At 38.9% G+C, this 25,694-nt stretch overlaps 1 pseudogene; it reads left to right on the top strand.

Moving 5' to 3' along the window:
• Positions 1–855: 855 nt before the first annotated feature.
• Positions 856–23,744, top strand: LOC112821873 (ribosome biogenesis protein NSA2 homolog; annotated as a pseudogene).
• The last annotated feature ends 1,950 nt before the right edge of the window (positions 23,745–25,694 follow it).

The raw sequence follows: 25,694 nt of genomic DNA, 5'->3' as shown, positions 1-25,694 counted from the left end.
GAACACTGAACGTTTTTCTTCAGCCATACTGAGAGGCTATGGAGCAGCCACAAAAGGGGTCAAGAGCCAGGTTTAAGCAAAGTTAGAGTTTATCATGTAAAAATTACATGGATGGTGGTAGGCAAAATTTTAAAGATGTCCCTCCAAGATCCCATCCTTTAGTTATTCCATCAGACACTAATCTAGGTCCTACTATAAAGGGACTTTGAAGATGTAAGGTTATTAATCAGCTGACTTTAAGATAAGGAGGTTATCCTGCATTATCCAGGTGGACTCAATGTAATCACATGAACCATTAAAAGCAAAGAGGCAGAAGAAGAGGTCAGAGAAATTCAAAGTATGAGAAGTATTCAACAGAACTTGGCTCTGAAATGTAGTGGTCCACACGCAAGGACCAGAAAGTGTCCTCTAGGGGCTAAGGGTGGCTCCCAGCCAACAGCCAGCAAAGAAGTGGGACCTCAGTCCTACAACTGCATGGAACTGGGTTTGGCCAACAACATAAATGAGCTTAGAAGTGGTTGATTCCTCAGAGGCTCCAGGTAAGAGCCCACCAGACTCTGACTTATAGAATGGTGAGATAAATAAATGAGTGTTATTTCAACCCATTACATTTGTAGTGATTTGTTGTGGCACCAATAAAAACTCATCCATAGGTAGCAAAGTTCAAGTTGTTGAAAAAATATGCAAAGGGGTGGTAATTAGTAATGGACTGTAGAATCCTACCTAGCAAGGTAAGGAAGGAAGAAGTAGGAAGATTGGAATTTTAAGAAAAGTGGATTAAAATTCTTGATGAACTAGAGAATTATTGGACCCAGTGCTAAAGGAAGTAAGCTGAAAAGATATAGGATCCAAAATATGGCTGTAAGAGTGGATGGTAGAGATGGGATAAAAGACAAGATTGTTGGAAGAGGGAAGGAGAATTTATTGTTAGAAGCCAGGATAGTGGATGGATTATCTGTATGTGTGGTAAAACCCGATAACATAGTGACAGGTATAGTAGTAGAGGAAAACCTATTGAATGAGGCAAGTGCTAAAGTCTCATGTGAAGAGTAAGGAAAAAGCAGGGTATTGATGCATGATTGTGTTATGAAGGGATGTAGGCAGAATCTTATGGCATTTGCTTCAAAGAACATTGGATATGGGGATGGTGAGAGAAGAAATTATTTAGACACAGTAAGAAAGAACAAGAAAGACAATAATCCTACCACAAAGCCTTTTACTACATAGGGTGGTAAAAAACAAAACAAAACAACTATCATAGGAAAGAGCTTTAGGAAACCGTTTTCCTTTGGAGAAAGAAGGTAAAGGAGATTGCTTAGAAAATAGTGGGGGTTTTTTGTTTGTTTTGTTTTGTTTTGTTTTTTCTGATGATGACCATGAATTCCAAAGGGAAAAGCAGAAGAGTTTGGTGCTTTGCTGGGGCAGGGGTGGTAGTCATGGTAAGAGATGAGAGCTTGAGTTAAATTCAGGGTTATACAGAAACATAGGGGAATAGGACTTCTTAGTAATATATAGGTATAGGTCTCGGACCTCTTGTGGAGATAAAATGTTTGGCAGTCTTTTTGGAGAAGGTAAGCCATTATTATTATTATTTTTTAAGTAGGTTCCATGCCCAGTGTGGATGGAGCCCAATGGGGGGCTTGAACTCACAATCCTGAGATCAAGACCTGATCTGAGATCAAGAGTCAGACACTTGAGCAACTGAAACACCCAGGTCCCCCAGTAGGCCATTAATTCTAATTTTACCTCCCTTCTTCGGGATTGATTTTTTTTTTTTTAGGCAATGGGGCTGAGCTGGTAGTACTACAGGGGTAGAAATTAGTGATCTTACTAGGTGCATGAGAAGTTCTCTGGACCTCCTTAAATCCTGATGTTTTACATTTTAATAAAACTGAGGCAAAGAGAGATTGAATAAACCTCCCTAGTTTCATCAGCAAGCAAGTGGGAAAAGCTGGATACTCAAGCAATTGGACTCCAAAGCAGAGTTCTAACTATTGTGCTAGGGGCAGTCAGGAATGCTTGTTGACTAAACGAATGGATGCAGAGAAACGTGTTATTTGGGAAAATGCCTTTCTGGGGGTTAGGGTAATGTCAGTTTGCTATAAACCCAACACAAGTGAGAGGCAGACCTGGGCATATGGGACTTCCAAGACTACATCATCATAATGCCATGTTTTTCTATCTTGTGCTCTCTCTTAGGACATTGTCCTAGAAACCCAGTCACCATGCTATGAGGAAGCCCAATCTGCACAGAGAGAAAAGGAGGCCACAGGCTCTCAAACTCGGCTATCTATCATTGGATAAATAGCACCAACTTGCCATCCATGGAAATGAGCCATCTTGGATATGGATCCCTAACCCTAAATTGTTCTCCCCAAATGATGCCATATGGGGCAAACACAAGCCTTTCCTTGTGAGTCTTGCTCAAATTTCATGAGCAAAATAAAGACCTGTTGTTATTTTAAGCCACAAAATTTAGGAGTTTGTAATACAGCAATAAATAACTGGAACATTTATATACCAGGCTACCTGATGTCCCTGAGCCTTTGCTTCCCGAGCTGTAAAGTGAGGATCAGATTATCAGGCCAGAGGACTGTCATACAGATTCACAAAATGGAAATATACATATTGTGGCACAGGTAGCTACTCAATCAAAGTTGCCTTTCTCCTCATCCCTCTGTAGCCTCCCAGATTAGACAAAGCAACCAGAAGTGTTTTATATGTACATAAGTAGGCAAAAATATGAAGGGAAGAAGAAAGCCTACTCTATCTGCTGATTCTCATTGCCAAAATAGCTCAACTTTTACTTCATTTGGGTCTCTGCTCAAATGCCATTTTCCTAAAGAGGTTCATCTGGGTTCCCCTCTATAATAAAGCAGCACACACAGACTCTCCATCTTGCCCCTTTCTACACATTAATATTCATTATTCTTCTTCATAGTGCAGATCACCTGAATATTATATATTTGTGTGTCTATTATACTGTCTCACTCCACTGACATGGAAACTCCACGAAAGCAGGAATTTTCACTTATGCCCCACTCTCTCTGCAGCGCCTGGAACAGTGCCTGACCTACAGCAGGAATTCCATAAATATTTGTTGAGTGGTTCAATGAATGAATTCTTTCTGGTATAGTCCCTCCTCTTGTTTTAATTTACTTCTTTCAGATGGCATGCAGAAGAACATGTTGAATGGAACACTGACTTTAAGATTAGAAAGTCAGACAGACTCTAAGAAAGGAAAAGGCAGTCAAATACGCCAATTACTTCAGAAGGGTAATGGCATATTTTGAAATTTGGAGGCTGCTTCATTAAAATTCATTTTGCGCTACATAAAATAAGGAATAGGGAGCCTGACAGAAATGAAACTCAAATAGGCATTCATTTCCTTTATCTTTTTACAAGACAGATCAATTAGTAATTTTATGGTTGAAAAAACTCATTTTTAAATGTTATGTGGGACTTACTGTAATATCAAATCTGGCCTAATGTCACCTTTATTAAGGAATTGAAAGCACTTTTACATCTGTTCATTCCACTAAAGAAAAATACTGAGCAGTACATTTTTGCCATCTAAAGTTTATAACGGAGGAGAAGAATGGGCACAGAAATGATCTTGTTGCATAATTAACATCCCCAAAAGTAAAGGCGAATGATCAGCACTGGACTGGAACATTTTGAGCTACACTTACATTTGTAAACCAAGCTACGGAAACCCTCCCAAACAGGTGTGTTAGAGAGTCCAGATGGCCTCAAGGAGAGGCCAGGAAGCCAACACCTTCTGCTGTGTTTCTGGCCGCTCTCACAGGCTCAGTGGGTTTGGCTGCATTGCTGCCTTGTGCTCGGGGGCAGCCAAGGGGACACACAGGTGGTGCCGGATGAGAAACAGGGTTTCCAACAAGAGACTGCTGTGCTGCTGGAGAATTGCCTCCCCTTCCACTACCGGGTTATACAACTAAGATCCAAGTCATTTATGGCTGGTAGAGATCCTAGACACTTTTAGATAAGAGAGCATAGGTGTTATTTAACCTCAATATCCTAACTCAGGATTATGCCTAACATTATGCCACCTGAAATTTTCCCTGCGGGTTCAATCAAATCTGGTATTTGCCTTTGCTCTTCAGTCCTGTGTACAGTTGTTGTGCTATTAAGCAGCTGCTGAGCACCACTCTATACAACACAAACAGTGCGTATTCTTTATGAGCTGGATGTTGGGATGAGGATGTGTGATGCTGGCAAGCCTTCATGTGGATCTAGTTCTAACAGGATGTTTTGCTAATTATAAACAAGAAAACCTTTGGCCCTTTTGATTGCAAACAGAGCCTTGGGCAAGTGATGCTGATTGATTCATTTGGTCCCTTCCAGTGAGAGTGAGGCAGCAAGGGAGTTTTGCAAATCACAAACCTAATGATGGAATCTTTATCTGGTGGAAGGAACCCCATGGAATGTCTGTTGTGCAAACAAACCTACTGAGAGGCATAGGCAAAGTACTGTGATGGAGGCCATGCCTTCTATCCCTTTTTTTCCACCAACTTTCCTCCATCTAGCATTCCTGTTCTAGAAGAGGCTTACCCATGGATGTGGAACCAATTTTGAGGAATGCTGAAAGGCCCCAATTCTCCAAATACCCACCTTCTCATTCTCGTACAGGATTCTGTTGGGTTAAGATTTCGCATTTTCAGAAAGGATCGTTAAAATCAGTGTATTAATTTAGAAAACTAATCACAGCTACATGTGTTATTCCAGCAGTTTTTAAAGAGTTCCCTGGACAAATGGAGCAAAGGAGATTCTCACAGAGGACAAACTCCCAGGGTGTGTCCAGGGCTGTGTCTGATTTCAGGATTACTAGAGGTCCACCCTTCTATCACTAGCAGGGAGCTTCAATGGACAAGTGAGGGAAGGAGGCATTGTAGGAATAATATTCAGTGCATTTTAACTTACATAAAGAGAAATAATATACTATACTAGTTCCTTGGCAAAGAAAGTGAATAGCCAAAATGTCTGTGTGTAAGTCCTTTTATACATCTCTTATTGTAAATTTATAGTTGCAGAGAGAAATTTAACTTGCTCAACCAATAGATTCTCCTGTATAGAAGTCTGAGTTAGTCCTCAAAGTTTTAAAATAAAATCTTTCAAGCATTTCCCCCCCGCAATGGACCACTTTTTATCAATATTAAAATCTGTTGGAGCAGTTTGTGTCACTTAGAATTGGGATGGCTTCACACAACAAAAACCTCAAATGTGGCTTAAACAGAGTTTTCTCACATGACTAGAACTCTAGGGGTGGGCAGTCCATAACTGGGGCAGTTGTTTTAGGAAGTCATCCAAAGCTAGGCTCCTTCTACCTCCTGGTCTGCCATTCTTAGCCTATGTCTTTTAACTTCATGATTGTAAGATGACAGCTATACTTCAGACACTGCAGCTGTATTCCAGCAAGAGGAACAGAGAAGAATAAACAGCAAAAGATTCATACAGGCTGAGTCTGTCCCTTTTGACAGGAAAACATTGTTCTCAAAATTTCCACTGCGAGACTGCCCCTCACTAGACACACCTGGGCCACATAATCCCCTAGTTTCAGGGAGGTGTAAGGTGGTAAGTTCTTTTAGTTGGCCTAAACTGTTCATCACTGCTATCCTGAATGAAATCAGAACCGATAAGGAAGTAAGGGTTATAAAGAAAAAAATTCATTATGAATAAGAAATTCAAGTTATGAATAAAAAAAGGAAAATAGATATTGTAGGTTGACAAGCAGTGGGTGCCACAGATGTCATTGACAAACTTCACAAACTCCATTGGGTATCTTCATTTTCCTTCTTACCATTGACCTTGAGGATGTGCAGATGCAAATTGTCTTGAGTATGAACCAACATCTACGGTCCCCAGAAAAATTCCCATCAGCACTAACTTTACTATATGAAGGATTTATAGTCTCAGACATACTGCTGTCCTTCTTCTGTATCAACCTTAGGCACACAGTGTCGAGACTTAACTTCTGTCCACTGTTGGAGATGAAATTCTCTTCCTCTATCTCTTACATTCAGTCTTGGGAGTCTGTGAATTTAACAAAAGATAGATCAAGAGGAGAAAAGGCACAGAATTTTTAATAGTTACATGCATAGGAGTTCATAGAAAAGTGACAGTAAAGGGGCACTTGGGTGGCTCAGTCATTTAAGCATCCGACTCTTGATTTTGGCTCAGGTCATGATCTCAGTGTTGTGAGATGGAGCCCTGCATTGGGCTTCCCACTCAGCAGGGAGTCTGCTGGAGAATCTCTCCTTCCCTCTGCCCCTCCCAGCAACTCACACACACATTCTCTCTTTAAATAAATAAATAAAATCTTAAAAAAAAAAAAGAAAAAGAAAGAAAAGTGACAGTCAAAAAAATGATTAGACTCGGCGGCTTATACACCATTTTAACAAAGGAAGGAAAGTTGGGGCTTCAACGGACAATAAATTATAAGGAAGGGACTAGAAATACACCAGGCAGCTGATGGGAGATAAGAGTTATTTTAGTAAGGTCTGTTTGTACAAACTCACCTTGGTGTTGACTCTCTATCCTAGGTGACAGTTACTCCTCTTCCTGGTAAAATGGGGTCACCTTCACAAAGGGAAATTTATGTTCTGCTTTTAGGCAGATAGCAGGGAGGGCAGAGAACTCTTTCTGCATCTGTTGGTTCTCAATTGCCTTCAACTCAAAGTAATCCTTATGTCAAAATGGCATATTTTGGGGTGGCATATCCTGATTCCCCCATCAACACCTATCTGCAGGATCCGTCCTATATTATCAGTTGCCGAGGAAAGAAAAGTTGACAATTTTATAGTGAAATTTTATTTATGTCTGTAAGAGTCTGTAGTTGAAAGTCTTTAAGTAAAGGAGTCTGTGTATAGGTGTTAAATTAATTATAATAAACCTCACAGTTGGTTGTGGTCCAACAATGTATTGACACTGAAAGCTTGGAACAGCTGTACTAAACAGTAAAGTTAGTCCACTGTTCTTTACCATGGGGTTAACATTTCATCCAGTTGACGGAATGAGACCCAGGACACACAGTGTTTATGGTTGAGTACGAGAGGCACAGAGAAGAGAATATGAAATGCTGACCTTGAGGATGCTGCTAGGATAAGCAGTCACCAGATGGGAGGACAAAGCCCGCTGGAAAGTAGAAGGTAACTTTGAAATCCAACTTAACCTTCTCCCTGAAACCAGGAGGCCAAATTTGCTTCTGTGGGCTAGAGCCAGATGCCCTAATTGTTACACTATTTGCTTTAAACTGAATCCTTTTAGGTAAGCATTTTTATATTTAACTGAGAAGCATTAGATTTATGAATTATGTTTCAGTGAGCTCTTCAGTTATAAAACATTGTCTTTTTTTTTTTTTCTTTTGCCTTGATTTCAAGAGTCAGTAGGTGAAATTATTGACCCAAGATTGGGTCATTGTTATGAAATGCAAACTACGGTTGTTAAATTGAATGGAGGGGAGGAATCATGCATGCACTTGAAAAAATTCAAATTCATTTTCACTTCCCTCTGGTCACTAGTGGCCTAGAGCAAGAACTCTTCCAGAAAACACTATGATTAGCATTATGTAAACAGAGCCTTAATCTAGGCTCTCAATGGCCCCTTGGAAGTGTCCTCAGGCCTGACTCACGTCCAGATCTAGGTGGGAAAATGTTTATTCTTCACTATTAGGTGTTTGTTTAAAAGCTAATTCTTCTTCCACTGCTACTGAGGAATAGAAGAGTTTCTGAACAGTCTGTTAAAAGGCAATTTAACTAAGACAAAACACAAGGTAACCATTTCCAGTAAAACTGCAGGAAGAAGTCAAGAAAGCAGAGTGAATTTTCTAATATGGAATCTGGCCAAAACAAAGGCTAACTCATTTCCATTAGGTCTTTGATGGCCACAATTTTAGGGCCACTGCCTCTTCCATTAACATGTTTCTACTATGGTTTTGAACTGTCGCTCCTCAATGTTGCTGAATCCTAAGGTATTAAATTGGCCATTCTGCTTTCCATGTTTCGTTGTATGTGTGGGTTTTTTTTTTTTTTAAGATTTATTTATTTATTTATTTTAAAGTGTGAGAGAGAGAGCACAAATGGGGAGAGGGGCAGAGAGAGAATCTCGAGCAGACTCCCCGCTGAGCACAGAGCCCAAAAGAGGGCTAGATCCCAGGAGCCATGAGATCATGACTTGAGTCAAAACCAGGAGTCGGGACACTTAAACAACTGAGCCATCCAGGCACCCTTCACTGTGTGTGTGTGTGTGTGTGTGTGTGTGTGTGTGTGTGTGTGTGTGTGTGTGTGTTTTAAGATTTTATTTATTTGAGAGAGAGAGAGAGAGAGCACATGAGAGGGGGAAGGTCAGAGGGAGAAGCAGACTCCCCGCTGAGCAGGGAGCCCGATGCGGGATGCGGGACTTAATCCATGGACTCCAGGATCATGACTGGAGCCGAAGGCAGTCGCCCAACCATTAAGTTTATTTATTTTTTTTTAGTAATCTCTACACCCAACGTGGGGTTCAAACTCATGACCCTGAGATCAAGAGTCACATATTCTTCTGACTGAGCCAGCCAGGTGCCCCCCATGTTTCATTGTTTTATTATTATTTATTAACCTCAAAGCTTCCCTTTAAATGTTCACCAGTCCAGCTGACAGACAACAGTCCTGTCTCCATTTTGCTGTTTCTGTTTGCCATAATTTCTCTCATTAGCCTAAAGTACATTTTAATTGAATGAAGCCATCATTTTGTATTCAAGTTAGATAAAAACTCATAGCCTTCCCTTATTGTGGTTCACCTTATTAAATGGCTGGTACAAGATATGCTGACCTTGAGTTTGAAACGCCAGGTTCAGAGATTTGCAAATTTCTGGGGATCTTGAGGAGAGGGTCACAGGACAGAGGGCATCAAGAGCTTCTCAATTTTAATAGTAATAATAGTAAGATCCTACCTCAGCTGGGCCCCATTTAACCTGGAAATGGAATGAAATGGAAAACCAGATTGTTTTATAATTGACAGCTTTGTCTCTCAGCAGATGGCTGTAATCTCCTGCATGTGCCAAACACAGACTCTAGGATTTTTGAGTTTGTAGTGAAAACAGAAAGGACAAATATTTATCATAATTACAACATTTTGTGCATTGGATATAGTTTCACAGCCTTTCAATCCTCCTTGATTAGAAAATACAGAGTGTTTTTTTTTTTCTCGCCGTTTGAAGAAGTTTGTTTACCAACACTTCGAGAAACATTTCAAGTTTTAATAAATATAAAGCTAGGTCATACAGAAGTAGAAAACATCTCTCTCTTTAGTTTACTTCCTAGTGAATTTATACGTCCCATTCAGGGAGTTTGAATCAGCACTATAGCCCCCAGTCAGCAACTATAGCACTCAAATTCAAGAAGCATTATAGTCAACTCTGGATTTATCTGAGGAAATGATCCAGTTTTTAATATTTTTTCTTTCCACTCATTACTATTGGTTAGTTCTTGTCAAGAGGGTCAGTTGGGGATCTCTGGAGTGATTTACATAATTAGGTTCTCTGTGTAGTTTATGGAAATTACTTTTGGGGCAACTTGACCCGCACCTGATTAATCCCATCAGATTATGTCCACCTCCATTGTTAATAAATCATTAGTCAGCATCTGTATTATGATCATCCTGAAAAGTACTGAGCTATTTCCAGAGAACTGCAAATTGTAACTCAAATGTAAAGTCCTTGGATGAAGTCAAGGTTTCCCTTCAGTTTTGGAGTAATGGGTGAAAATAATCAGAAACTGCACCAGCAAATGTGAGTTCAAGACACACCTCCTTCACTTTAAGTTTTGGCGCCTTGGGCAAGGCAATTAACATTTCTTAGACGATTTCCTGACTTGGTAAATGCTAAGCATTTAAGATTGTTACTTTGAAGGGCACCTGGGAGGTTCAGTCATTTGGGCATGTCTCCTGGTTTAGGCTCAGGCCATGATCTCAGGGTTGTGAAATTGAGCCCCAAGTAGGCATCCGGGCTCAGTGTGGAGTCTGCTTGGAATTTTCTCGCTCCCTCTCCCTCCCCACCCCCTTTCTAAAATAAGTAAATAAATAAAATCTTTAAAAAAAAAAAGATTGTTACTTTGACAAATATGTCCAAGTATTATATACATGACTACCCGGATTCTTACTTCTAGCCTTTGATTATCACATTGGTGATATTTTGCATAGTACTATTGCCAGATCACACCATAGACTATTAGTGTTCTCTTTACTACTTAAAATAGAGTCATTAATGTCTTTAAATCTAATCAGATTAAAAAGCCAATTCTATAAGCCCTAGAACCAACTCAGAAAATTCATCCTTAAGATTCTGTTCTTCCAGAACGACTCTCAGTACCAAAATTTGCATTAGTCAGGGTTCTCCAGAGAAACAGAACCAATAGAGAGAGAGAGAGGCAGATAGAAAGACAAGAGAGACAGAGACAGAGAAAGAGAGACAGAGACAGTGAGAGAGGAGGGAGAGAGAGAGGAGGGAGAGGGAAAGAAAGGGAGAGAGATTTATTATAAAGTATTGGTTCACACTGTTATGGAGGCTAGCAAGTCAAAAATCTGCAGGGTGGGCTGGCAGGCTGGAGACCCAGGAGAGCCAATGTTCCAGTTGAGTCCAAAGGCAGTCTGCTTTAGAACCAGGAAAAACTGATGTTGCAGATACAGTTTGAAGGCAGTCTGCTGGAGACTTCTCCCTTGCACAGGGGAGACCAGTCTTTTTATTCTATTCAGGCCTTCAACTGACTGGATGAGGCTCATCTGCTTTACTCAAAGTCTACTAATTTAAATGTTAACCCCATCCAAAACACCTGCACAGAAACACCCAAAACAAGTTTGACCGAATGGCACCCCATGGCCCAGGCAAGTTGACACATAAAAGTAATCACCATACTCAGTAAAAGTCACGCCACAATAGATTTTCCCCGCTTTCCACTTCTGCATTCATATTACCCCTAGAGTGAACCTTAAGGGCAAAGCAAATCACTTTGCATCATTTCCTGCTTAAAACTATTCAATTATTCTACCTTTCCCAAAGGACAAAGGCTCTAGGCCTTAAAACCAACTGTAAGCCTCCTCCATTTCTCACCTGACTTAAATCTCTCTTTCCAAGTGTACTTCCTACCCCTCAGAACTATTCCCATCCCACCACGTGAGCTCCTTCTATCCTAGCCTACAGAATTATTTATATTTCTAACAACACACCAAATTTTCATACCTCCATCTTTATCCATATTCTTCCCTCTGCTTTCACCCCTCCCCAATATACCTCTCCCCAAGTCTATTTGCCTATAAAACATGTGTTCAAAATCCAAGAATCATCTTAAACATTTCCTCCTCAGACATCCCTTTATTGACTTCCAGTCAAAGTTATTTCCTTCTTGATCATACCACTGTAGCATCACTCTGAAATACCCTCATTTTCTCTTTGTGTCTGGCTATAAGCTCTGTTAAGCCCAGGAACTATCTTCTTTTAATCCTTGGTGTCCCACGTGGTGTCTGATTCCCATTAAGAACTCAAAAATTGTTTGTAGAATGAACGAAAGAGGAGGTATTAGATGAATAAATTGGGGCCCACTTTGGTAATCAGTGGGGGAATCACCAAAGGTTTTTAATTTAAAATCTCTTCTTGAAAGAAGTAAGAAGGAGTTGTATTTTAAGATCAATCTGTCATTGATGGAAAGAAGGGCTGAGGGCAAGATGGAAGAAAGAAAAAGGAAGCAGGAAGCCTATGTAGGTGATAGTAGTAATCCAAGGATAAGGTAGGAAGGAGTTAAACCAGACAAATGGAGTGGAAATAGGAGATGCTCCTATTGATGAGTATTTCCTCCTTCTTTAGAGCATGTGGTAGAATTGCATTTTCTTTGACCCCTTTGAAATTAGGTATGGCTACATGATTTTCTTTGGCCACTGAGATGTGATTGGAAGTGATATGTGCCACATCTAAACAGAAGCTCAAGGAGCCAGTACATGATCTGCCACGTTCTGATTTTAGACTCAGTGATCATGACCATGTGTCAAGATATAACCTCTGTCAGTCTGGTTCTCTGAAAGACAATATTGAGCAGAATTCCTCTGCCAACCTGTACTGCACATGTACTGTGAGTCATTAAGATTTTGGAACTGGTTGTTACTACAGCAAAACCTAGCTTATCCTGGTTTATCAGGATTTGGAAACTGATGGAAGAGGGCGTGAGTAGCACAAAACACTAACATTTAGCATGAGGGAGTATAAAACTTTCAGCTTGAATGACTGAGTCTGCCACATGTTGTCATGAAATGCACTTCGCAACTGCAGCGCTCCTGTTCACATCTTAATCTATCTGAATTGTGGCCCCTAGAGTTATGTCATGCATAACCTGCACGGATGTACGCAGCAGCCCTGGGAATGTTTCGTTCAGAAAATATATATATTATTTATTGTCCACTGACTCCTAAATGACATTCTGAGTGGTGCAAATACAAAAGCAAAATAGAGTTTATCACTCTGGGTGATGTGGTCAGAGTCCAGCACAATGTGGTAGATGCTCTGATAGATTGTGCACAGAGGAAGAGGCGACCAGCTCTGTGAGTTGTAGTTGAGCTGCAGTTTGAAGACTGATTTGGAATTGTTCATGCAGAGAAGGAAAGTGGGTCATTTAAGTGCAAGAAACAGGTAAACGTCCATGACACATTGGAGAAACTGCAACAGGTCTTTGTAACTATGGTTTGGGTATACATTTTGGAGATGAGTAGAAATGGTAGGGAAAAGATTAGAAAGTGAAGTTGGGGTCATTTTGAAAGATTTTGTATTTTGCTGATGATTTAGTCTTCATTTCTGGAATAAGAGACCCCCTATCTTTTTAATCAGTTGAGTGTTGTATTTAAGTCTTATGTTTTAAAAACACATTAGTAGGAGATTTCTATCATATCATTGATAGAAACAAGGATATTAGATCTAAAAGAGGAAGCTGATATACTCTGCTTGGTTTCTTTTAATTAGCTTTCTGATTTGAAAGTTCATTATTATTCGCAAAAAAAAAAATAAACTTGAGAGTTAAATTTTGTTAATACTGATCACAAAGGATGGATCCAACTCCATCATAGGTGCTACTTCGAAATTTTACTGATTTGAACGTAGCTTGAAATACATGGGCCAGTCATTTAGAATCTGGAAATCTTTTTGTCCTGCAAAGATTGCCTCTCCTAAGGGGACTTGATATGTAATCATGCAGGACCATAAACAATACCACCCAGAGCTAGAGAACTTTTCCAGAACTTAATAAAGAGCAGAGGTCACCCAATTATAACCTGAATTTATAATTCCCCTAGAGAGCAACGTCCAATTGGATCAGCTTTGTGTCTGATCTTCTTTGTTTTTTGGCTTTTAAAGTCTTCTCCATACTGACATTTATCATGATAGATTCCCACCTGTACCATGGGCAATGATTTCTGGTTAATGTTTGTCAGTCCAGGCATTACTATAAAATACTAGAGTCTAGATCTGCTGCATCATCAGAATTTGAAATAAGACCTTTAGGCATTCTTCCTGCCATGAAATTACTGCTTTCAGCCCTGTGTAGCCCCTTAGTTAACCTATTTACAGGGTTTTTAGATATAGCATTCAATGCTAACAGTTTTAACTGTCTTCTGCTTTTTCACTGAATAAACTAAAAATTGGGCAATAAGGAATATCCTAATGATGTTGCAAATGACCCACCATGATAACACAATTGGTCCCTGGAACTCTTCATCTGACTATGAAAAAGCACTGAACTTTAAGGCTTTCATACATTGGTGAGGAATTCATGAAAAAACAGCCTTCAGAATGAAGAGAAAATCAGGGAGTTATAAATGGCCTGGTGAGACATAGATGTCAAAGTAGCTGCCAGATGTTGGCATATCCAAAGTCAAAGGAGAACTTGATTTGAATTTTGATTCATTTGAGGAGAAGGCAAGATAATTATTGCCTACCCAAGGATTATTGTCCCAGGGACCCTGCAGAGCATTCCCCTAAATTGAGAAATATTTGTGCTAGGGAATCTAGTGCCTGGCACAGAGTAATCACTCCATTAATACTAGCTATTAATATCACTATTCCACTGAACTGAGAAATAAATTGAAAATTTCAAGTTGAACCTAAAAATCAAGTATTCCTTTGGCTTTTATACTAATTAACACATAGCCTATGATTCAAGCTATATACATTTTTAATCCTTCTGCCAAATTCACAATGTGATGAGGTGGCTTCCCTGCCCCCTGATAATGCTACAGATGGCAAGACAGCACTGCTGATGTCTGATAATACGTGCTCCCCTACCATGTTCAACAGAGATATTTTGAAAAATGTGATTTAACTAAAGGAATCTGTGGAACTGAAAGAACCACCCTTCTCATAATGACATTGACCATTTTGCAGCCTTTAGGAATAACTATAGTTACAGCTTTAGGAAAATGCAACGTATTCCAGACATTTCACTAGGTCTCATATTTACAACCATTATCTCATTTGATTTTCTCAGCAGTCTTATGAGGTAGATATTCTTACTTCTCTTCACATATGAGGAAACTGAGATTCGGGCCTTGGCCCTCATCACACAGTCAGTAATTGGTGGGCTGTGATTTGAATCCAGACTGACGGAATCCAAAGTCTGTGTTTTTAATCACTACCATTCACAGCTCTTCCACTAGTGCAAGTTCAGTGTGAGCTTTATTCCTCTCTTTGCATTATTTTATGCATCAAGAGGCTTCACAAATGTGATTCCTTAGACTGTCTAAATGATTGAGTGAACCTCAATGCAAGGATTGTTAGGTTTCTCTGAAACACCCTTTCTTTGATAAATCTCTCAAAGGGAATAGTCCAGGGATAATAAATCGAGGCATCTTGGGGACTCATGGGAATTTACCTCTGTGATTGATGGAATGAGCGGGCTGTCACCTGCACACGTAGTAAACAAAGCCATGGAAATGCATGAGATTGCCACCTGAAAATTGACATTGGTTTGTTCATTTTCTTACAGGAAGAATACAATTGAAATGAAGGGAGCTGAGGGGAACCATAAGAGTGATTGATAGAAAGATACAGAGTTTAGATTAGGAAACTGGAAAAGAAAATAGAAGGCTTTATTATTATTATATTACTATGTCTTCAAAGTATGCCAGCACCCTTTCCTCAGGGCAATCACAAAGTATACAGCATGCTACCAGGCACCATGGAAAAGAGAGACAGAGAGACTGAGGAAGAGGGAAGGAGGGAGATGTGCTCTCTGCCTTTAAGGAAACAATGTTTTAATTAATATATTAAAAATTAATTTATACTGGGTTGAAGGGCATGCACTTGAACAGTACGAGCACATGTTCATCACCCAAGGCCACCTTTCCTGATCATTTCATATAATTTGTCTCTAAGTAAATGGACTTTCTAAAAAAAATTCAAGCTCTCTTGACCAGCAAAGGTTAAGCAGGATGTGAAATGCAATGTGTCAAAGGTATGCAGACAAAGCATTTTTTAAATAGGCAAAGGAAAGAAAACCAAGGCAAAAGCCTGTCTTTTATGATACGGCAAAGGAAGGCAGATAATTAATGATCCAAGTGCCAGAGAACCTTGGTGCCTTCATTTACCTCAAATTTTAGTAAGGTAATTATTTTAAAGAACTGATTACAAAAAAGACTCACCCAGGGTTATTTAAATATGGATATTTCAGCCTTATATTTTAATACTTCAGAAATGTATTTACTTTTAATTTGTATGCGATATAAAGTGCAGACATTTTTGTGGGTCTGAGATAATCATCAAGGTACCTTCCAAGGGTACTTGGCCAAATCTTTAGAAATCGTTAGGTATCAACTTCCAAACCACAGTCACATGGAAATGATAATGGAATTGAGTAAGCATTATGTTAAGAGGAAATAACAGGAGGTGAAAGAATCAAAAGAAGAAGAAAAATATTCTCCTTTAAATGCAAGGAAACAGGAGGATAACAACTTCTAACAGACCCTGAATTTGGGCTTCCATGGAAAATTGTGAATATTCCCTTTGAGACATTTCAAACTAGGGTGAATCATGTTTCTAGTAAAGTCTTTCTAATTAAGTCTTCTGTATCTGTCTGTAGGATGTGGGATTAGCTGTGTCTCTGACTCCCATGCCCTTTCCAGGATTTAATTCCAGCTGGAAAACTTTAGTGTGAAACCACACTTCCATCCTTCAAGGTCATAGCTGTTAAGAACTTGCTCATGAGTGTGGGCTATTGTTTCCTCTGAAGGAACAGTTCCCAGAGAGTGATGTGGCTCAAGGACAACAGTGCACATGGTAGGCATTAAACAAATGCATGTTGAGTGTTTTTGAATTGATAGACCCTGACCACCATTGGAGAACACCTCTCTCCTGTTGACCTTCCCTAGTATAAAATCTATCTCCCTTTCATTGTCCTCATGACAAAGGATAGATTCAGAATCCAGGTTTAAAATTCTGTCAGTGGTCAAGCCCTTTGCCATTTAGACTAGTCACCACTCATCTGCTCACTTGGGTTTTGGAGGCAAATAATGACTGCCAGTCAGGTTTCATGATAGTTTCACTTTGAAGTGTTCAGAAGAAAAAGACACCTCAGCACAAAATAATGTTCTCTCTGGATTACTATGATCATCTGAGACTAGAAGATAAAAAGGAAGACTCTTTGGTACTATAAGCTATTTAGTACCCATCAATACACAGCTCATCCTTTTTGGACAAAGGATATCACAGAGATCGGGCCAAATTAGAAGGTGAGGAAGCCATTGTGAGCAAACAGCTATTTTATTGCACAGACCTCTGCCCAGAGGGAGCTTCAAAAATTCCTCATACCCTGGGCCAGATGAAGGCTTTAAATTTCACCAAAGAGCATTGCACATCTGGACTGGTATCTTCCAGACTATGCATTAATCCTGGAAGACTGGATACGCATATTGTTTTCCCATAGCTGAGATTTTAAAATACCCCATAGTGTCTCTCTTTTTACTTTTTGGATTAGTGTCATTTAAATGTCTTGGTTTAAAGGTGTCAGTGAAAAAGCTAACAGAACTTCATTTGAAAAAGAAGGGTGTTAAGAGACGTGATAAATTAAAATCAACCTCAATCCAGTTAATACTGAGGCTTTTTTCAATAAGAGAATGATTTAAACTGAAATGAGCAGAACCCTTGATTAACCAGAGATTCAGTCATAATTTCTTGCAAGCTTAAAATGAGGACAAAAATCATATTTTTAGGCAATTTAGAATTTAAATACACATATAAAAGCACACATATAAAATTCATTCCTTGGTAACTTAAAAGCCTCAGCATATCAGTGAGAATAACTGATTTATTAAAATTCAAGGGAAAAAATCAGAAGTTAAAGTTCACCCGATCAACATAACTGGTGGTCATTTTTACGACAGTTTAGACCCCTGAAGGGAAAAAATGTCTTTAAAGTTTAGTTATCTGTTTTTGTTTGCTTGTTTTGATTTTTGCTTTTCATTTTTCTTTCATTTGCTTTTTGCTTCATGGTTCCTTCAAACCAAACATTTTTATCTTTTATTACAATAAGATTAAAAAAAAAATCCAATGACTTAAACAATCATAAGACAGCTCTGAAGTGGCAGAGAATGAGTCTAAGACTGTCTGACACCAATAATTTTGCTATTTCCACTACACATGGTGACTATGATTTCTTCATTTGTAAAATAAGGGTAATGTCTACTTCACAAGGTTTAAGAAGATAACATACATTTAACATGTAAAGCATGTCTGACATCTGGTAGGTATCCACAAAAAAAAGTGTGATGATAGTAGTACTAATGGTGGTTATTGCTATTATAAGAAAATGGACTGGAAGGACTTGTCCCCTGAATGGTCTGAGAATAATATCCTAAGCTCTTTAAAATAAAAATAACTGTGACTGTGGAGTACAAACTAATTATCTCCAAAATCTGCATGCACTTATTTCTTGCAAGAACAGATATTTTCTCCAATAGATTTGGTCACACACCATAGATCACAGTTAAGTGACGACTGGGTGGAGGATATTTTGCAATGGTCCATAAAGAGGAAGAAAAAAATTATGGCCACTTCAAAAACTCTATCACAATGACTAGAAGGCACTAGATTAATTGCTTAATAACTACCTCTTGAAAATTCTTTACATGGGCTAGAATATGAAGCTCAACCCAGAATCAGAGGAACCTAGTTTAAACCAAAATAAACACAAAAACACATTTTATACAAGCATGCTTGTATTTTAGCTTATAATAAATGAAGATGTTCTAGCTATGTTTACTATGTTCAGAGGTCTCATATACATAGCTGTGTCACAGTGGCAGGAAAAAGGTTGGAAACTGCCAAAAAAGAAGTCTGCTTAAGGTAGGAAGCTTATGATAGCCCACTAAAAGGTCAGAAAAAGCAGGTGTAACATCCTGTATGGGTGGGCTCTGTCCCACCCTCTCAGCTCTACAATCATCTGAAGGAAAAATCCTGAAGTGGACTAGAGAGAAAATTATCAATAACCTCAGGGCCAAAGGTTTTTCCTATTTGCATGCAATTTCTCTCAGAGGATATACTTCTCTGGTCTTTGTTTCATTTTATAAAATACACATGTATACATACATACACACCCAGACTGATAAACAAAGTAGCTGTAGCAGTGAAAATGCCTGGCTTTCAAGATAGAATGGGTAGAGTGTATCAATGTCCCATTTTAAATGGGAGGGGGAGATGAACCATGAAAGACTATGGACTCTGAGAAACAAACTGAAGGTTCTAGAGGGGAGGGGGGTGGGGGGTGGGTTAGCCTGGTGATGGGTATTAAAGAGGGCACGTACTGAATGGAGCACTGGGTGTTATACACAAACAATGAATCACGGAACACTACATCAAAAACTAATGATATAATGTATGGTGATTAACATAACATAATAAAAAAAATCACTTTTAGCCATTCTAATTTATTAGTTTGTGACTTAAAAGTAATACTAGCCTATTTAATACACTTGGAAATTATTACTTGATTCTAACACCTCTGTAACATATTCATCTTCAAATCCGCAGCAGCAGCCCATTACCTACACCTCACCTAGGAAAATAAGGGACCAACATGAGTAGAAAATTTTCCATCTGAGGAAACTGAAAAAGGAATGCCTCTTAGCTGCTTTAGATCAAATCCCAGCAATGGAATAGAATCTAGTTTCTCACGTCTTTTCCCTGCCTTATTCACACAGCCGTATTGGGTAATTAAAGGAAAAACAGATATGGAAAATTCCTCTGAGAACATTAATTCTCTGTGAAATTTCATTATTTTATCCATAAATGGTATGGTGTAGGTTATAAAGTAGTCAGATAGCAATTGTGTTAGAACAGGCCACCGTGTAAATTTTTTTAAAACACTAAATTTCGTCACCAAAACACAATTGGAGATACCATAAATGAACGTGGGCTTTAACCTTTGATTGAATATAAGACTCACACTCAAGTCTGTGACTATTTTGCACATCATCAGAAAGAGAGAAAATTTCCCATTAGCTGTTGCATCAAGCTTTTAGATCAGGAAAAGAGTCTTGCTCAGTAAAACTAAAAACAAAACCAGGTCTTAGCCAATTTGATTTCTCTTTGCAGAGCTGACCTAATAGGGTGGCTTGGGTAAAACCTTTACTGGTTGGTTTTGCTTTTTTGGTGTTTTTTTTTTTTGGTTTTTGTGCGTTTGGTTTTTTGTGAGCTAAAGGAGAAGGGATCATTAATAGATGAGCCTAAGGCATTCTGAAATATACTTGCTAAATAATAAACTTATCAATTTCTTCCAAATGAATAAATTATTAATTCTCATCCAACTGGACCAAACCTAACAGTCAGAGAATGCAGGTGCCAAGGAAGAGAAATGAATCTCAGCAGAGTGTATAGTAAGTAATGGGAGGGTCAAGGCTGACATTAGATAGGAACCTTAGAGACAATGCCTTAAAACACAGGAAGGGCAATGTTCAATTAAACATTAGGAGAATCTATTGCAATTTTAAACATTTTCAGCTACACAGCAGAGAAAATGCCGAAGGACAGGAAAAGGTACCCACCTGAAACTTTTGAGATCCATCAATATTGGTTCACATCTCTAGGAAAAGTATTAATTCCACACTAGAACTAACACTGGTGATGGAGAGAGGTGAGTGTGTCCAACCCTTTTCAAACGTGACATTTTAAGCATATATCCTCACATATTTATTTATTTCAATAACTCAAAGCAAGTTTTCCATTTTTCTAAGGGTGAAGGTGGTTTTTCCACGATTCTCCCAAATTCTCTATGTGTCAGCAACTTGAATAGAGCGCAGGAGAGAAGACTTGTCACTGATCCATACTGATGAAGCCTCATCTGGAGGATACCCTGAAGGAAGGCTAGGGACTAGAATCATCTGAAGGCTGTTCACTTTCATGCCTGGTGATTGATAATGGCTCTTAGCTGGAACTTGATCTAGGACTGTCAACCGGATCATTACAGGTGGCCTGTTCATGGAGCCCGGGATTCCTCAAAATTTGGTGGCTGGGATCCAAAAGTGAGTGTCCTAGAGAAAGAGCCAGATGGAAACTATATCACCCTTTGTGTCCTAGCCTCAAAAGTCACACCGTGTCTTCCTCTGCATTCTATTTATTGGGCAGTCACAAAGGCTGACCTACATTCAGGGGGTGAAAATTAGACTCCACCTTCTGATGGGAGAAATGTCAAGGTTCTACAACTGTAGAACTGGAAACACAAAAACATGGACAGTTTTTGAAACACGGTCTGCCGCAGTGATTATTTCTTTTTCTTTTTCCTTCTCTTTTCTTTCTTGTGTGTGTGTGTGTGTGTGTGTGTGTGTGTGTGTGTGTGTCCTGTCTGTGCTTTCTTATAGTTTCTAGAAAAAAATAAGTCATGCATGGAGCGCATATTTCCAGTAAATTCTAGTGTTATTTTGGTCATCTGCTATGAATCAGCTAATTTCAAATTAATAACTTCTGTACCTGGGGTTATTCTGGTAGGTCTACCAGATGTTTGTTCTGACACAGATATTTTGGAGTTTACACTTGAGGATAAAAAACAAACAAACAAACTTGAAAGTGTTAGTTGTTGGAAAGAAGTCCAGAATAGGTAAGAAGATGTTTAAAAGTGCAATGAAGACAGATGTTGGATTTGAGTCTATTGAGAAAAAGGATTTAGGATGTGAAGGAAAGATCTCTTTGCTGAAAAGGATTAAGTGTTTCTTGGTGTGTGTAAAGCTTCTGATAATTTTTAGAAATTAGCTGTTTGACTTCAGGACATGTTATTTTTCTGCATATTGCTAAGTCAACATTTTAATTAAAAAATGTTTTCATTTATTTATCAATAGATATCGTAGGCTCCTTTTAACATTCTGGAAATACAAGAGGGATGCTTTCTTTTTGCATCATGCTTCTCCATGTTTTTGAATACCCTCTTCTGTCCTAGTGCTATTGCTCTAAGCAAGAATGCTTATGGATGATGAGCCTGTCGCACAAACCCTGGACTGAAAAAGCCAGAATGATAAGAACCTTGAGCTAATGCAAATGGGGGTTAACAAAAACGTGGAGAAGAAAGAATGATCTCTTTCTTTGAAAACCACATTCCATGAATATTACTTACTGACTTTATAAATCTACATTGAAAATTCTATTCTATAGAAATAATTTCAAAAGTACATGGCATACTTATTGCAGTATTGTTTGTAACAGTAAAAACTGAAAAAGAACTAAAATGATCATCTACAGGGGGATGTTTATGTGGCATATTCATATCTAGAACAGTATTGCAACCTTAAAATAATGTATATCTACTTTCGTGGAAATGTGTTTAATTGGTTCATTAAAAAATTTCCAAAATATAAATAGCAGAATGTCATTTTTATAAAAAAAGATATAGAATTTCATTCTAGAGGGCAGACTTCTTAGCACCACTTTAGCTATTCTATATCATAAAAAATCTCTAGAAATGATCATATATTTTCTTTTTAAAATTCACATCTGGTATGTAAATCAAGAAGGAGAATTCTCAATGGATTATAACATATAAAAAATTCTTGAAAGGTGGGAAATGAGAAGAATGAAAATTCCCAAGACATAGAATTTTTCTTTTAGAAAAGTTGGGAGTAGTACCAAGGGTACTTCATACCCAAGTGTAGTGGATCCTGAGTTCAAGAGTGGTCCTAAGAGTAACCAACTGGTAATCAGAAGAGGAAATCAAGCAGGACAGATTCTGACCAACCCCCCTTCCCAGGCCAGCGAGCAACCACAAGGTTTTCAGGCTCAGGTGGGATAGGGATGGGAGGCTGTCAGGCCGTGACAACTTGGGGTCAAGGAAATAGGATAACACTAAAGGCTACATATTGCACCAGTGGAATATCCCAAGTCTCTCTACTCTGGGTGAAGCCTGCTCAGTCACAGGCCACAGCAGTTCATCTCACCCTTCCTCATCAGTGGACAATCATTCAGTCAACCCAGCAAGGTGTTTCAGCTGTAGAGATGAGAGGACACCAATAGTCACCAATCACATCGTGCTTTTTTTCTGGAACTGGTCCTTTTAGAAGTGTCCCTTTCCTGTTGTGAGTGGTATGGAGTCAGCTCATATGTCTCTGAGACCCAAAAATCGAGAGGTTCTTTGTGCCTGGCAGCTGTACCCAGTGGCTTGGTGGTCATCACCATGCCATAAAAAAAAATGTATTGAGAGCTACACCTACACCGTAAGCACTATGGACACTCATTTGCATTACCAAGAGAAAAAGAGAAAAAAGGAAGGTCAAGAGGCTCACAAATGTTCAAAGGCAAAAAGATGATTGGTCTGAATGCTAAGCTCTACCACAAACATGCCATGTTGAGAAAATACAAATGAAAAAGACTATTAAGATGCGTGAAAAGAGAAACACCAAACAAAAGAATGATAAAAAGACTCCACAAGGAGCAGCACCTGAATATCTATTGGACAAAGAGGGACAGTCATGAGCTAAGGTACTTTCCAAAATGATTAAACAGGGGCGCCTGGGTGGCTCAGTTGGTTAAGTGTCTGCCTTCGACTCAGGTTATGATTCCAGTCCCACATCAGGCTCCTTGCTCAGGAGGGAGTCTGCGTCTCCCTCTGCAATCCCCCCCAACTCATGCGTGCGCTCTCTCTCTCTCTCTCTCGCTCTCTCTCAAAATAAATAAATAAAAATCTTTAAAAAATGATGAAACAAAAACAAAAAATGAAAGCAGGAAATTTCTGCCCAAAGTTCCTGCCTGGGAAGAAATAGGAGTATTAAAAGTGATTCGAACAGGAAAGAGAAAGAAGAAAATGCAGAAGAGGATGCTCACTAAAGTCTGCTGTGTTGGAGATGGCTTTACTCAAAACCCACCTAAATATGAAAGATTCACTAAGCCAATGGGCTTATGTTTCAAGATCAGGTGCATTCAGGGTGGTATGGCTGTAGACGGCTGTGGCTGGGCTTATGTTACAAAAAGGCCGTGTAACTCATCCTGAGCTGAATGGCACCTTTTGCCTACCAATACTTGGTATAAAGAAGAGTCTCCTATCCCCAACTTTGAATGTCATTACCAAAGGAACTGTCACTGAGATGAACATCAGCAAGTTGGGCCTTGTGACACAGTGACACAGGAGGCAAAGTATTTGGGGAAGATATGCCCACAGGTTACCAGCAATTCTGAAAATGATAGATGCATAAATGTGGTCCTATATTTTGACATTAATTTCATACAAGTAACTCCTTATAATTATTGAAGACTACACACCAATCAAGGAAACCAGCATTACTGTGATGTTTCTGAATACTATCCAACAGCCTTACATGTCTGCAATCATCAAGAATACTATTTATTCTATTGTTTAAAAAAAACATAAAAATGGCCTAGTTTTAGAAAAAAAAGTCATCAATCATTCGAGAAAAGCCAATACTTTGTTGTTCCTCAATAAAAGATTAACTTAATCATGAGGACAGAGACTTGGAAGAATAAGCATAACAGGAAGTTTAGAGTAAATATAATTTATATCCTAAAAAAATGTAAGAAGATATTTAACCCATAGTAAAATTAACCTAATATATAATGGAAATTAAAACTGTCATCATTGTTGGCAAGAATATGGAAAAAAATGGAACCCCTGCACACTGTTGATAAGAACATAAAATGGTGCAGCTGTTATAGAGAATAGTATGGAACTTCTTCAAAAAAAATTAAAAATAGGAGTTCCTGGGTGCCTCAGTCGGTAAAGCATCTGCCTTTGGCTCTGATCATGATCCCAGAGTCCTGGCATCAAGTCCCGCGTCAGGCTCCCTGCTCAGTGGGGAGACTACTTCTCCCTCTGCCCCTCCCCCATTTGTTCTCTCTCTCAAATAAATAAATAAAATCTTTTTAAAAATTAAAATTACCGGATGGTCCAGCAATCCTAATTCTGGCTATTTGCCCGAAAGAATTGAAATCAGGATCTCAAACAGATATTAGCCCTCCCATGTTCATTGCAGCACTATTCACAAATAGTCAAGATATGGAGACAACTTAAATGCCCATCGATGGATGAATGGGTAAGGAAAAGGTGGCATACAGATGAAATGGAAAATTATTTACCTTAAAAAAAGCATATGTGATAACATGGAGGAACCTAGAGGACATTATGTTAAGTAGAATAAACCAGCCACAGGAGGACAAATGCTTCATGATTCCATTTATATAAACTATCTAAAGTGGTCAAACTCAGAGAAGCAGAGTAGCATGGTGGTTTCTGGGGCTGGAGGGAAGGGGAAATGGGGAGTTGCTATGGATGAGTATAAAGTTTCAATTATAGAAGATGAACAACTCCTAGAGATCTACTGTACAACATTATGCCTGTAGTTAACAACACGTAAAAATTTAAGAGCATAAATCTCATGTTAAGTGTTCTTACCACAATACAACTTTTAAAAAAATTTAGAAATAAACGAAACCCTCATCATTGAAATAACACTCAGTACTTGGGTTGAACAAAAGAAAGGCCATAGTTCAAGAGACACTAGTAAGCTAGAACCAAGGAATTTTCTGGAATTTAAATAGTTGGAGAGGCAACATTGTGTGGTGGTTAAGAGCACAGACTCTGGAAACACACTTCCTGGGTTTGAATGTTAGGTCTGTACTTACTGGCTGTGTAACATTGGAAAAATCATTTAAATTTTTTGTGTACAAGCTTGTTATTAAAACTTTTTTCTTTAAACTCCAAACATATTCTACAATACTTTTATTTTTTTTATGAGACTGAGGTTAGGAATTTGTAGATTTATTTCTCCTTTGTCAATTTATTAACTGTATTTGCCCACAGAGAGCACGAAAGCACAATGAAGATGCTGGAGGCAGGGGTAGGAACTCCCTGTTTGCTTGTAGTTAATGTCACTATGGTCCTGACAGTAGGAGGTAATCCTGGCAACAGCAGTTGCTTCCAGTCTCTACCTTCCTTTGCGATCCCAAAACAGGCTTCTTCACCCTCCCTCAACCAGTATCCATACAGTGGGCACTGCCTCATCTCCTAGAGACCCCTCCTCTGCCTACATGACCGACAGTAACACCTGCTGCTCAGAGTTCTGTACTCCAATTCTATGGAGTTTCTAGGTTCTGAAAATCTTTCATGAATTTCCCCACACTTAACAGGTGGCAGCCACTTTTACTTCCATATACCTCTAGGTCAACTCAGTGTTCTCATTTTGCC

The sequence above is a fragment of the Callorhinus ursinus genome, unplaced genomic scaffold (genome assembly GCF_003265705.2).
Source record: "Callorhinus ursinus isolate GAN/ISIS: 27379988/994484 unplaced genomic scaffold, GSC_fseal_2.0 scaffold8, whole genome shotgun sequence".
NCBI lineage: Eukaryota > Metazoa > Chordata > Mammalia > Carnivora > Otariidae > Callorhinus > Callorhinus ursinus.
The sequence above is the reverse complement of the archived record's forward strand: the minus strand, read 5'-3'. Positions and strand labels throughout refer to the sequence as shown.